At 40.6% G+C, this 12,723-nt stretch overlaps 1 protein-coding gene across 1 annotated transcript in view; it reads left to right on the forward strand.

The window, feature by feature from the left end:
- Positions 1-12,723, forward strand: part of FBH1 (F-box DNA helicase 1) — a 168,995-nt gene that overhangs the window by 133,237 nt on the left and 23,035 nt on the right. The window contains exon 23 of the transcript XR_006294384.1: positions 6,290-6,444. The gene's annotated coding sequence lies outside the window, so the exon portion shown is untranslated. The remainder of the gene's footprint in view (positions 1-6,289; positions 6,445-12,723) is intronic.

Below are 12,723 nucleotides of genomic sequence, written 5' to 3' on the forward strand. Positions count from 1 at the left end.
CAGATACAGTCCTATGCTTCCCCAGCCACCCTTTCTCTTCCCTTTGTCTCTCTGCAGAAGGGGATCCCTCCCCTGCGTGCCTACACGGCCTATTTTATCTCTCCCAGTTCACAACCAGAGCATCTATGGCCTGCCAGGTTGTCCTGGTGTGCCCCTGGAGACTCTCTGTCACTCTGCAGCCCAGACTCTTGGAATTCAATGTCCTGTGGCCTCGATACTGCTTTGTCTGAGGGACAAGGGAACTTCGGGTCCTCCTACTTCTCCACCCCGCTGGATCTTCCCCCAACATTCATTCATTTTTGAGAGAGACAGAGCATGAGTGGGGGAGGGGCAGAGAGGGAGACACAGAATCCGAAGCAGGTGCCAGGCTCTGAGCTGTCAGCACAAAGCCTGATGTGAGGCTCAAACTCACAAACCATGAGATCATGACCTGCGCTGAAGTCAGACACTCAACCGACTGAGCCACCCAGGCACCCCCACAAAAACACTATTTGAAACCACAGTCCTGTGGCCCATCGTGATGGATATAAAATAACATTATTGCTTGTATGAAATAACATTATGGAAGAAAAATGGAATATAAAAGAGCACTTTTTTTTTTCAACGTTTATTTATTTTTGGGACAGAGAGAGACAGAGCATGAACGGGGGAGGGGCAGAGAGAGAGGGAGACACAGAATCGGAAACAGGCTCCAGGCTCTGAGCCATCAGCCCAGAGCCTGACGCGGGGCTCGAACTCACAGACCGCGAGATCGTGACCTGGCTGAAGTCGGACGCTTAACCGACTGCGCCACCCAGGCGCCCCTAAAAGAGCACTTTTAAGAAAAAGTGATTGCTCATAACTATGCAGAACACTTGGTTGTACATTAGTAAAGATAGATTATTTTGAATCAATAAGGAAATTATAGAAGACATTGTAAAATACTACATAGAAGAAAAGAAGAATATGGTAAGGTGGATCAAGAATGTTTTATGGGCGGGGGGGGGGGGGTGCGCCTGGGTGGCTCTGTCGGTTGAGCATCTGACTTCGGCTCAGGTCATGATCTCACAGTTTGTGAGTTCGAGCCCCGTGTCGGGCTCTGTACTGACAGCTCAGAGCCTGGAGCTGCTTCACATTCTGTGTCTCCTTCTCTCTCTGCCCATCCCCTGCTTGTGCTCTGTCTCTCTCTGTCTCTCAAAAATAAACAAATGTAAAAAAAAAATTAAAAAAAGAATGTTTTATGGGGAAGGTACAGCTTTAAATATGTTCTCACTGAGGGGTGCCTGGGTGGCTCAGTCAGTTAAGAGTCTGACTTCAGCTCGGGTCATGATCTCACAGTCCATGAGTTCGAGCCCCACATCGGGCTCTGTGCTGACAGCTCGGAGCCTGGAGTCTGCTTCGGATTCTGTGTCTCCCTCTCTCTCTGCCCCTCCCCTGCTCATGCTCTATGTCTCAAAAATAAATTAAAAAAAAAAACATTTAAATATGTTCTCATTGAGAAGACGACATTTGAACCAAGACACGGAGGTGAGGGTATTTAGCCATGTTGATAATGGTAGAGTGACAGCCTATGCAGAAGTCCTAAGGCAGAAGTGGTGTGCTTGGTGACTTCCAGAGCCTCGCAGGATGAGGTGAGGGAGGGGAGAGTACTAGGAGAGGAGATCAGAGGTATCATGGAACACAACTACGTGGGGCTGCTGTAAGGACTTTGGCTTTTACCTGGTGTGAGATGGGCAGACACTGTATGGGTTTAAGAGGAGCAATGCACTTGGACTTATTTCTTTAAAGGACCTCCGTGGTTCCTGTGTTAAGAATAGACTGGGGGGTGGGTGGAAGGAAGGAAAGCAATGAGAGGGGTCCTGCAGCCATCTACATAATAAGCAAGTAAGGAAATTAATCAATCAATAAATAAACATTAAACATTTTAAAAACCAAGGTTGCGCCTGAGTGGCTCAGTCAGTTGAGTGTCTGACTTGAGCTCAGGTCATGATCTCATAGTCGTGAGTTCCAGCCCCGCATCAGGCTCTGTGCTGACAGCTCAGAGCCTGGAACCTGCTTCAGATTCTGTGTCTCCCTCTCTCTCTGCCCCTCCCCTGCTCACACTCTTTCTCTCTCTCTCTCTCTCTCTCTCTCTCTCTCTCTCTCTCTCAAAATTAAATAAACATTAAAAAATTTTTTAAATTTAAAAAACAAAATAAACCTTGCCACTTCCCTATCCTTCAGTGGCTCTCCACTGACTTCAGTGTAAAATCCAAGCTCCTGAGTGTGGTAATGAACGGAAGCTTCCTGATCTGGTCCCTTCATCTTCCTCACACAGTGTATCATGTTGTTCCTCTTGTCGCAAGGATGTTGAGCCTTTGTGCTATTTCCTTTGCTGGGAATATTTTACTCCACATCTACTGTAGTTTGCCTATCCTTTAAGATACAGCTCAAGCCTCTCCTTCTGAAGACAATCCTTGACCCCCTTTCTCCATCCGGGGTCAGCCCCTCTCTGTGCATAGTATTTATCACATTGTGTTGTAACGATCTCTTTGCTTATTGTGTTTTTTACCGGTGGCTTCCATACTTAATGGACCCAGACTTGTTTTTCTTACCACAACTGCAACACACACGGAGGGCATATGTTATTCTTTATAAACCACCTAAGATGACTGTAGAGAAACTTGTCAGCTAAATTATCGGTGACACGAAGCTGGAACCATCTGTCAAGGCAGGATGCCAGAGCACCAAGAAGATCCAAGGAGGAGGCCCCACAAACAGATGGTGAGGATAGAAACTCCCCCCTGCGTGAATTCCAACAGCTGGAACCAATGTTCCCACTTCTATCACTTCCTACAGCGAGACCACACCCAACTAAGACGATAAACTCATAAAGTGAACTGGCCAAGATGAAGCGGCTTCTCGTTCCACTCCCAGCACCATGAGTACCCCCTACTGACCCTTGTCCACCGAGGAGCCCAACTTGTCCTTCACCATGGGATTCTTTCTTCCTCTTTACAGAAGATTGTCTGCCCTTTTTCTTCCACTCCCAAGCCCTCCTTATCTCATCTTCTGCTGAGGAGAACTTGGAAGAAGAGGCCAACTTTTAAAGAACCTCCTGCTTTCGGCTTTCTTTTTTGATTCATCCCTCAATAACTCAGGATAAAGCCAAGGAAGAAAGGGATAGAACCTGAGGGTTTAAAGATTGCAAACCCAAGATTTATCCGGGAGTCTCAAACTCAAATGCCCATAAGAGCCAGAAAGCTAGGTTGGTGGGTAGTGCTACCAGATTTTCCATTTTTGAAGAAACTTTGAAAATAGAGGTCCTCGTGGGAAATCTTCCAGTTTGCAAATAGTGATTGTTGTTTTAGGGGGAAAAAAATAATCAAGACACTGTGCAAGACAAAGCCCATTCATAGGCTTTGCAACATCTAGTATATAGAAATCTTGTTACTCAGACAGCTATTAAAATTTTTCTCTTCCTTCACCATGCTAGAAATCAGGAATAGTAATTTCCTGGAATGAGTTTGAGTCATGAATTTTTAAATCTTAGATCTATGACCAACCACAATAGGTAACCCAAAACCTCTTGGAACATTTTGCAGAAGTGTGTGTGTGTGTGTGTGTGTGTGTGCACTTTTTTTGCAGACAGGACCCATAATTTCCATCAGCTTTTTCAAAAGAATTCTTGACGTAACCTGTTAAGAATAAAATGTCTATAATGTGTGATATTTCAGAGATATTGTAATTTCTTTTTAAAAATTTTTTAATGTTTCTTTATTTTTGAGAGAGAGAGAGAGAGCACGAGTGGGGGAGGGGAAGAGAGAAAGAGGGAGACAAAAAATCTGAAACAGGCTCCAGGCTCCAAGCTGTCAGCGCAGAGCTCAACACAGGGCTCGAACTTGGGAACAGTGAGATCTTGACCTAGGCTGCAGTTGGATGCTTAACCGACTGAGTCACCCAGGCGCCCCTAGATATTGTGATTTCTTAAACGTAACAAATCTGCAAATGACAAATGTAAGAAATTTACATTTCTTAAATGTAACAAATTTTCTCATGTAACAAATGTAACAAATTTACTCAAATCTGTAAATTTGAGTTGAAACATAAACTATTTGTGAACCTAAAATTATTTTATTTTATTTAGTGTCACAGTTAGAGTCATCTCTCTCTCTCTCTCTCTCTCTCTCTCTCTCTCTCTCTCTCTCTGTCTCTTCCCCTAAATGATTTCTGGAGCTATGTCATGAACAGTGTGTTAAAAAAACATCTTAATAATTGTGACTATTGGAAATAATCCAAATGTCCATCAATAGGGAAATGTTTGTATGGATTATATAACATGCATACAAGACAATGCCATAAAGTTATAAAAAGATTTTGCTCTCCTATTAACGTGAAAGATCTCCAAGATACAGCATTAACAAAACACATACACAAACAACATGCAAAGCTGTGCATAGCACACTACCTCTTGTGTTAGAATGGAGAAAATAAAAATATATTTGCTTGTAATTGCACACATATTCAGTACTCAATGGAAAAGCACACAAGAGACCCATGCATGTTCTTCCCTATGGAGGTGGTAACTGGATAGTTGGGAGATGGGGATGACGGGGGGTGTTTCAATGTGTACCTTTATTTTTACTTCTTTTCCTTGAAGCATAATTGACATACAAGATCCTACTTGTTTCAGGTGTATGTCATAGTGGTTTGATATTTTTATACATTACAGAATGATCCCCACGATAAGTCTAGTTCCTGTCTGTCACCATATAAAGTTTTCACAATAGTGAGTATATTCCCTGTGTTGTACACTACCTCCTCATGACTTATTTATTTTACAAGCAGAAGTTTGTACCAATCAATCAATCAATCCCCTTCACCTATTTTTCTCATCACTTCACTCCCCTCCCCTCTGGTAACCAGCAGTTTGTTTCCTGTATCTAAGTCTGTTTCTGTTTTGTTTATTTGCTTGTTTTGTTTTTTAGGTTCCTCATACAAGTTAAATCATACGGTCTTTGTCTGCCTTTGTCTGACTTCACTTAGCATAATACCCTCTGGTCCCATTCATGTTGTTGCAAATGGGAAGATTTCTTTCCTTTTTTATGGCTGACTAATATTCCATTATGTACATAGACAACAATTTATTCAACTACAGAAGAACACTTGGGTTATTTATAGATCTTGGCTATTGTAAATAATGCTGCTGTGAACAAAGGAGTGCATAAATCTCTGCAAATTGGTGTTTTCATTTTCTTTGGATAGATAGCTGGGAGTAGAATCCTGGAATTCTGTAGTTCTAGTTTTAATTATTTTGGAACCCCCATACTGTTTTCCACAGTGGCTGCTCCAATTCATATTCCCACCAACAGTGCACGGGGGTTCCCTTTTCTCCACATCCTCACCAACATTTTTATTTCTTGTCTTTTTTATTTTAGCCATTCTGATGGGTGTGAGGTGGTATTTCACTGTAGTTTTGATTTGTATTTTCCTGATGATCCATGATGTTGAGCATCCTGTCTTGTGTCTGTTAACCATCTGCATGTCTTCTTTCGAAAAATGTCTGTTCATGTCTTCTGCCCACTTTTTAATCAGGTTGTTTTTTTGACATTAAGCTTTGTAAGTTCTTTCTATTTTTTGAATATTAATCTCTTAAAAATTTTTTGAAACATATTGTACAAATTATCTGCTTTAAAAATTAAATTAAAAAATTCTCATGAGGACATTAAACATCTTGTTTTTAAAACAGAATTTTTAATTCATGGGTGATTACTTTTTTTTAAGTTTTTTTGAAATTTATTGTGAAAGAGAGAGAGAGAGCAGGAGCAGGGTAGGGGCAGAAAGAAGAGGGAGAGAAATTACCAAGCAGGCTCCGCGCTGTCAGTGCAGAGCCCCATGTGGGGCTTGAACTCACAAACCATGAGATCATGACCTGAGCCCAAATGAAGAGTCGGATGCTTAACCGACTGAGCCACCCAGACCACCCCATGGGTAATTTTTTCTTTAATTGAAACATGTAAAGCCAACCGTTGTGATACAGTTTTACAGATATGCTTTCCAGTGAAAGTTTACTTTGACCATGTTATTAGGGAGACTTCTAGTATAAAGTGGCTGTTTTTAATTGATAATATACCTAATTGAAATAGGCTTCTAAACTGAAAAGGTTTCCAAAAATGGTTAACCAATAAGAGATTTAAAATCTAACATTCTGGTAGACTGAGAGGCTCAGTTAGGCAAGATTGTTGCACACCTAAAGGATAGTTCTATGTTCCAGACACTCTCTTTACACGCTTTTCCAAAACCAACAGACACTTTTTGTTTGTTGTTTTAGTTGCAACAACTGAAGTGCTTTATATCTTGTGACTCATTTTGAACAACCATAAAAGGAGGGGATGTGCCATTCTTCACACTTCCTCCTGCTTGCTAGCTGAGATGCGGACCTGATGATGGGAGCCCCAGCAGTCATACTGGAATTTGAAAGAGATAGTAAATGTCTATCTTATTTGTCATTGTTATTTTTCTTTTTTCTCTTACTAACAACTAAGTGTTATCTTAACAACACACCTGAAAAGGGAAACTATGTTTCAGATAGGCTTGGGTTTTTCCCCTTCTAGATTTTCCTTTTATTAGCCATGGTATTTTCCTGTCCCTGATGGAAGAAAAAATATATAGTATATTCTTTATTTTCATCATTTTTAATGTACGATTCCACCTATCCCCACACCTTCATTACCCCTTACTGATTTAAAATAAATTTTATTATATTTCACTTAAAAAACATACAATTATGCTGTATTTTTAAAGAAAAGGAAGCCTGTTATTGTTATACACAAACTTCATAAATAATTGAATTTATAATACAATTGAAAGAACATTTTAAGGTTATAAGGTATATAAGATTATTATGATGAGTCTATCTATAAAAACTTATTAATATTGGTCCTTTCTGGGGAACCTGGGTGGCTCAGTCAGTTGACTTTCTGACTCTTGATTTCAGTTCAGATCATGATCCCAGGGCCGTGGGACTGAGCCCCGCATCAGGTTCTGTGCTGAGAGAGAGCAGGAGTAGAGGCAGAAAGAAGGGGGAGAGAGATCCTCTCTCTCTCCCTCTGTCCTCCCCTCCCACCCCCACCCCACTCAGTCTCTCTCTCAAAAAAAAAAAATAGTAATGGTCACTTCTTAATTTAACCTGGTGAGTTCAATTTTGGGGAAAAATTCTGACTAGTCATGTTACCTACCTAGCCCAATTTATAATATTTTATGATTTAGGTCTTTGAGGCAACATGTGGTTCTACCAGTGGCCTATATCATTCCATTTGTAGGTCATATCTGAGTGGCTGTTGATCACCATCTCGTTAGCTGGTCTACTTGCTCACCCAGTTGCTATACTGCATAACTCAGGTGCACTCATTACAACACTGAAATTTGCCCCATTGATTGACTCTTCCTTTCGCGAGGGATTTCTCCATAGCATGCAGTGCTGTTTGATAGCATTTTACCCATACCCACGGTAGAACTTCTTTCAAAGTTGGAGTCAGTCCTCTTAAACCCTGCCACCATTTTATCAAGTGAGTGTCTGTCATATTCTAAATACTTCATTGTCATTTCAACAGTCTTTGCAGCGTCTTCACCCGGAGTAGACTCTATATCCAGAAACCACTTTCTTTGCTCCTCCGTGAGAAGCAACTCCTAACCTGCTCACGATTATCACGTGACTGTTCCCATTCAGTCCCACCTTCAGGCTCCACTTCTGATTCTAGTCCTCTCTCTCTTTCCACCTCATCTCCAGTGACTTCCTCCACTGAGGTCGTGAGCCTCTCACAGTCACCCACTAGGGCTGGAACCAACCTCTCCCAAACTCCTGTGAGTGTTGATATTTCAACCTCTTCCCACGAATCATGAGTGTTCTTAATAGCATCTGGAATGGTGAATCCTTTCCAGAAAGTTTTCAATTTTCTTTGCCCAGATCCATCAGACGAATGGCAGCGATAGCCTCATGGAATGTATTCCTTAAATAATAAGACTTGACAGTTGAAATGACTCCTTGATCCATGGGCTGCAGCATGGGAGTTGTGTCAGCAGCATGAGAACAACATTAATCTCATTGTCCATTTCCATCGGAGCTCTTGGGTGACCAGGTGCATTGTCAATGAGCAGTTATATTTTGAAAGGATTCCTTTTTTCTGAACAGTAGGTCTCAACAGTGGGCTTAAAATACTCAGCAAACATGTTGTAAGCAGATGTGCTGTCACCCAGGTTTTGTTGTTACATTTATAGATCATAGGCAGAGTAGATTTAGCATAATTCTTAAGGGTCCTACAATTTTTAAATATTTTTAAAAATGTTTTTAAGTTTGAGAGAGAGACAGAGACAGAGACAGAGCATGAGCTGGGGAGGAGCAGAGAGAGAGGGAGACACAGAATCCAAAGCAGGCTCCAGGCTCTGAGCTGTCAGCACAGAGCCTGACACAAGACTCAAACTCACAAACTGTGAGATCATGACCTGAGCCGAAGCTGATGCTTAAGTGACTGAGCCATCCAGGCACCCCTAGAAGACACTGCAGTCTTAAATGTGAAAGTAATTAATAACAGCTTCAAAACACATTAGCAGCTGAAAGGAGAAATAAATCTACAATGATTGGAGTGCAGTCCCTCTCTCCTATCTCAGTAACTGATAGAACAATTAGACCAAAAAAAAAAATCAATATTAAGACCACAGAAGGCTGAAAATACTACCAACCAACTAGACCTAATCAATGTTGATAGAATGCTCCATCTGACAAAAGGATAATACACATGCTTTACAAATGCACGTGGGACATTCCACCAAGATAGGTCATTTTCTGGGTCAGGAAAAAAAAAAGATTTTATTATTAACCTCAATAAATGTAAAAGGATTCATACCATACTCTCTATAGTCTCTGACCACAACATAATTTAAGTGGAAATCGTTAACAGAAAGATACCTGAAAATTCTGAAATATTTGGAAATTCAAAATATTTCCAAATGATCTATGGGTCTAGGAAGAAGACACAAGATGAGATAGAAATGTGTAACTAAGTGATATGAAAATACAGCATTTCAAAATGTGTGAGATGCAGCTAATGTGGAGCTTGGAGGGAAACTTATCATATAGAGTGCCTGTATTAAAGAGAAAGAAAGAGGGGTGCCTGGGTGGCTCAGTCGGTTAAGCACCAGACTTCAGCTCGGTCGTGATCTCACGGTTTGTGGGTTCAAGCCCTGCATCGGGCTCTGTGCTGACAGCCTGGAGCCTGCTTCAGATTCTGTGTCTTCCTCTCTCTCTCTGCGCCTCTCCTGCTCACTCTCTCTCTCTCAAAAATAACTAAATATTTAAAAACTAAATAAAAAAGAGAAAGAAAAATCTCAACTTGATTATCTCAACTTCCACTTAAAGGAAGGAAAGAATAGGGCAAATAAAAGTAAAAGTAAACAGAATCAAGGAAATAATAAAGATATCAGCAAATCATTGAAATTGAAGCAGAAAACCAATAGAGAAAATAAAGGACAATAATAGGTAGTTTTTAAAAACAAGGAGTAAAGTTGATAAACCTATAGCCAGACTGATTTTTTAAGTGACAAAATAGATAAATTACTGATAATATGAATTAAAAAATACATGTCACTACAGATGCCACAGACATTGAAAGGATAATTAGAAATATTAAGAGTAACAATTTGGTAACTTACATGAAATGAATAAATTCAACGAAAGACCGAAACTGCCAAAAATCACCCCAAGAAGAAATATAGAACCTGAATATACCTACATTTATCAAAGGAAGTTAGTTAAACACCTTCCCACAAAGAAAACTCCAGGCACTGATGGCTTCAACAAAGTTCTACCATTACCCTGATACCACATGAGCAAAAGCATTACAAGAAAAGAAAATTGAGAAGCATGTTTTTCACCAAGTCAATGCACAAATTCTTCATAAAATATTATGATAGGGAAAGATAGGATTCAGCAGGCAGAAAGGGAGAGGCTAGGACTTGAAGTTCCCTGCATGGGGAAAAACACATATTTTAAAACATTCCTTCTGGGGAACATCTGACCTGGAGCAAAGTCCCCCAGGCATAAAGTCCTGTTAAGAATGTGACAGACACCACTTACTCCCCCTCAGGTTTTCCTCAGGAATTTGACAAATAAAGGACCTGACTAAAAATAAGTAGACAATAAAAGGCATGACCCACAAGGATGGTATGGCCCTAGACCACCGCTGATACAATGGAAATGAGCCAATCAAAAATGAATGATGAGGCATTTAGAGTCAGCTAGCCAATAACAGTAGAACCTGAGAAGGAACAGGGGAAGGAGAGGGGCTGACCGAACCCTGTGAAACAAAGCCCCTTATCTATAGTCCCTTCTCTGTGAAGAGAGCCATCATACTATTCTTACTTTCTGATTTTATACTCTAATAAAATTCTTGCCTGCTGCTCACTTTATTCTGTGTCCACCTCTTCATTCTTCCAAGCAGGGAGACAATGAACCCCAGGTATTGAGGTAAAGAATCCTGCAACAATATCAGTGTGAGAAATAAGCCTACCGACCCAATCAAAGGAGGGACGAGGAGACTCAGAGCACAGTGAGGTGAGGCTTCTTTAGTCAACATTCTTGCAAGAGCAGGTGTCTGCACACTCCAGGCAGTTACAGCAGACAATTTATCTCCTAGCACCCAAGTCCCTCCCCTGCTTCCTCATTGGCTCCTAACACACAAACCCCTCCCCTTATTCCTCATTGGCTCCTAGCACACAAGTCCCTCCTCTGGCTCCCCATTGGCTGATACTACAGAGCTTACAGCCTTACCTGGATGTCGCAGGTACCCATGTAAGGCAAACAGTAGTCTGGGGGCACCTGGGTGGCTCAGTCCTTTGAGCTTCTGACTTTGCCTCCGGTCATGATCTCAGGGTTCGTAAGTTGGACCCCTGCATCCGGCTTCCTACTGTCAGCAAGGAGCCCGATTCAGATCCTCTGTCCCCCTCTCTCTTTGTCCCTCCCCACTGGTGCGCTCTCTCTCTCTCTCTCTCTCTCTCTCTCTCTCTCTCTCTCTCTCAATCTCTCCCTCAAAAATAAACAAAACTTTAAAAAAAAGTCTAAAAAAAATAAAAAAGCAAAGCAGTCTGACTGGGACAAATGTACCTTCCCTGAAGTGACACAGAGATTTTCAGTTCTTGCTCCCTGTGTTCTTTGGCACCTGCTCATTGCAAAGCCAGGAAAATAAACCTGCCAAACAGAGAGGGGGAGAAGAATAGGAAGTGAAGGGTTTAAGGGTTTGGGACTCCATTGGCGGGGGGCGGGGGGTCATACATATTTCCAGTAGGTTGTAAACCTATTGTTAATTAGACAGCACAGCTTTCATTTGGTATTTATGACAATGAACTATCTCCCTTACTTCTCACAGAAAGGAAACCCATTAGAGAGATTTCCACAAGAGGAATCTAAATGTCATCATTAGGGAGTTCAGTTTGCAGTGAGGACAACAATTTTGACTTAAAGTCAAGATTGAAGTGTGTTCTTGCCTCTTTAACAAAATAACCAAGCAAGCAAGCAAACAAGAAAGAAAGAAAAGCCCACATCACTTAACCATTAAGACTTTGAGCCTAGACAAGTTAAGAACTATGGATCAATACACCTTTTGACAGGAATAGGACTGAGAAAATAATTAATGGGTTTTTCTGTCATCTTTCTGAGACCACAGTGCTTACCTTTGTTGGCCCGGGGTATCCACGTTTCATGGGGAGTGGGGAGATGCGAGTTTAAGATTGTTATAGGAGAAATGCAAAGAAAAGATGAAGTGACCAAAAGTCATTGATTCTAAAATATACATTTGCCCCGCATTTTTCACATTTCTAAAGCAGATGCATTTTATAGACTACAGTGTGTTGTAATTTTAGTGGTAATGCCCTTTCCTTCTTCCTTCCTTCCTTCCTTCCTTCCTTCCTTTCTTTCTCTTTTCTCTTTCTTTCTTTCTTTCTTTCTTTCTTTCTTTTCTTTCTTTCTTTCTTTCTTTCTTTCTTTCTTTCTTTCTTCCTCTCTCTCTCTCTCTCTCTCCCTCTCTCTTTCTTTCTTTCTAACTTTCTCTTTCTTTCCGGTACATAAAATAATGATGAATCTTACAATTGATAGCATCTTGGATTTAATGAAAAATGGTGATATCTTCTGATATCCAAAATAGGATTAACATTTTTAGCTGATAAATACTTTATATAATGAATTTTGAGCAACGCACACACCCAAACCTCTATCAAGTCATAGGGAATTTTCAATACTCCAGAAAGATCTCTGATGTCCCTTCCCAGTCAGTTCTGACACACACCCCCATCCCTGCAACACCATTCTGATTTCCTTGATCATACATTAGTTTGCCTGTTCTCAAATCATCTAAATATAATCCTACAGTGTATGGTCCTTTGTGTCTAGCTTCTTTTGCTCAGCATAGTGTTTTTTGAAGTTTATCTTGTGTATATCAGTGTTTTGTTTCTTTTTATCGGGGGGGGGGTAGGATTCCATTATTGTATATACAATCTGTTCTCTCTCCTATTGATGGACATTGAGTTGTTCCCAGTTTTTGGTAATTATGAATAAGCTGCTATGAACATTGTGTAAAAACACTGTGTGTGTGTATGTATTGTGTGTATATATATATTTATACATGTATACATACAAATGTATATATTGTATGCATATTTATAATGTATCTTTATATAAATTACATATGCATGTCTATATATATTACATATGTATAT

This window comes from Prionailurus bengalensis, chromosome B4 (genome assembly GCF_016509475.1).
Source record: "Prionailurus bengalensis isolate Pbe53 chromosome B4, Fcat_Pben_1.1_paternal_pri, whole genome shotgun sequence".
Classification (NCBI taxonomy): domain Eukaryota; kingdom Metazoa; phylum Chordata; class Mammalia; order Carnivora; family Felidae; genus Prionailurus; species Prionailurus bengalensis.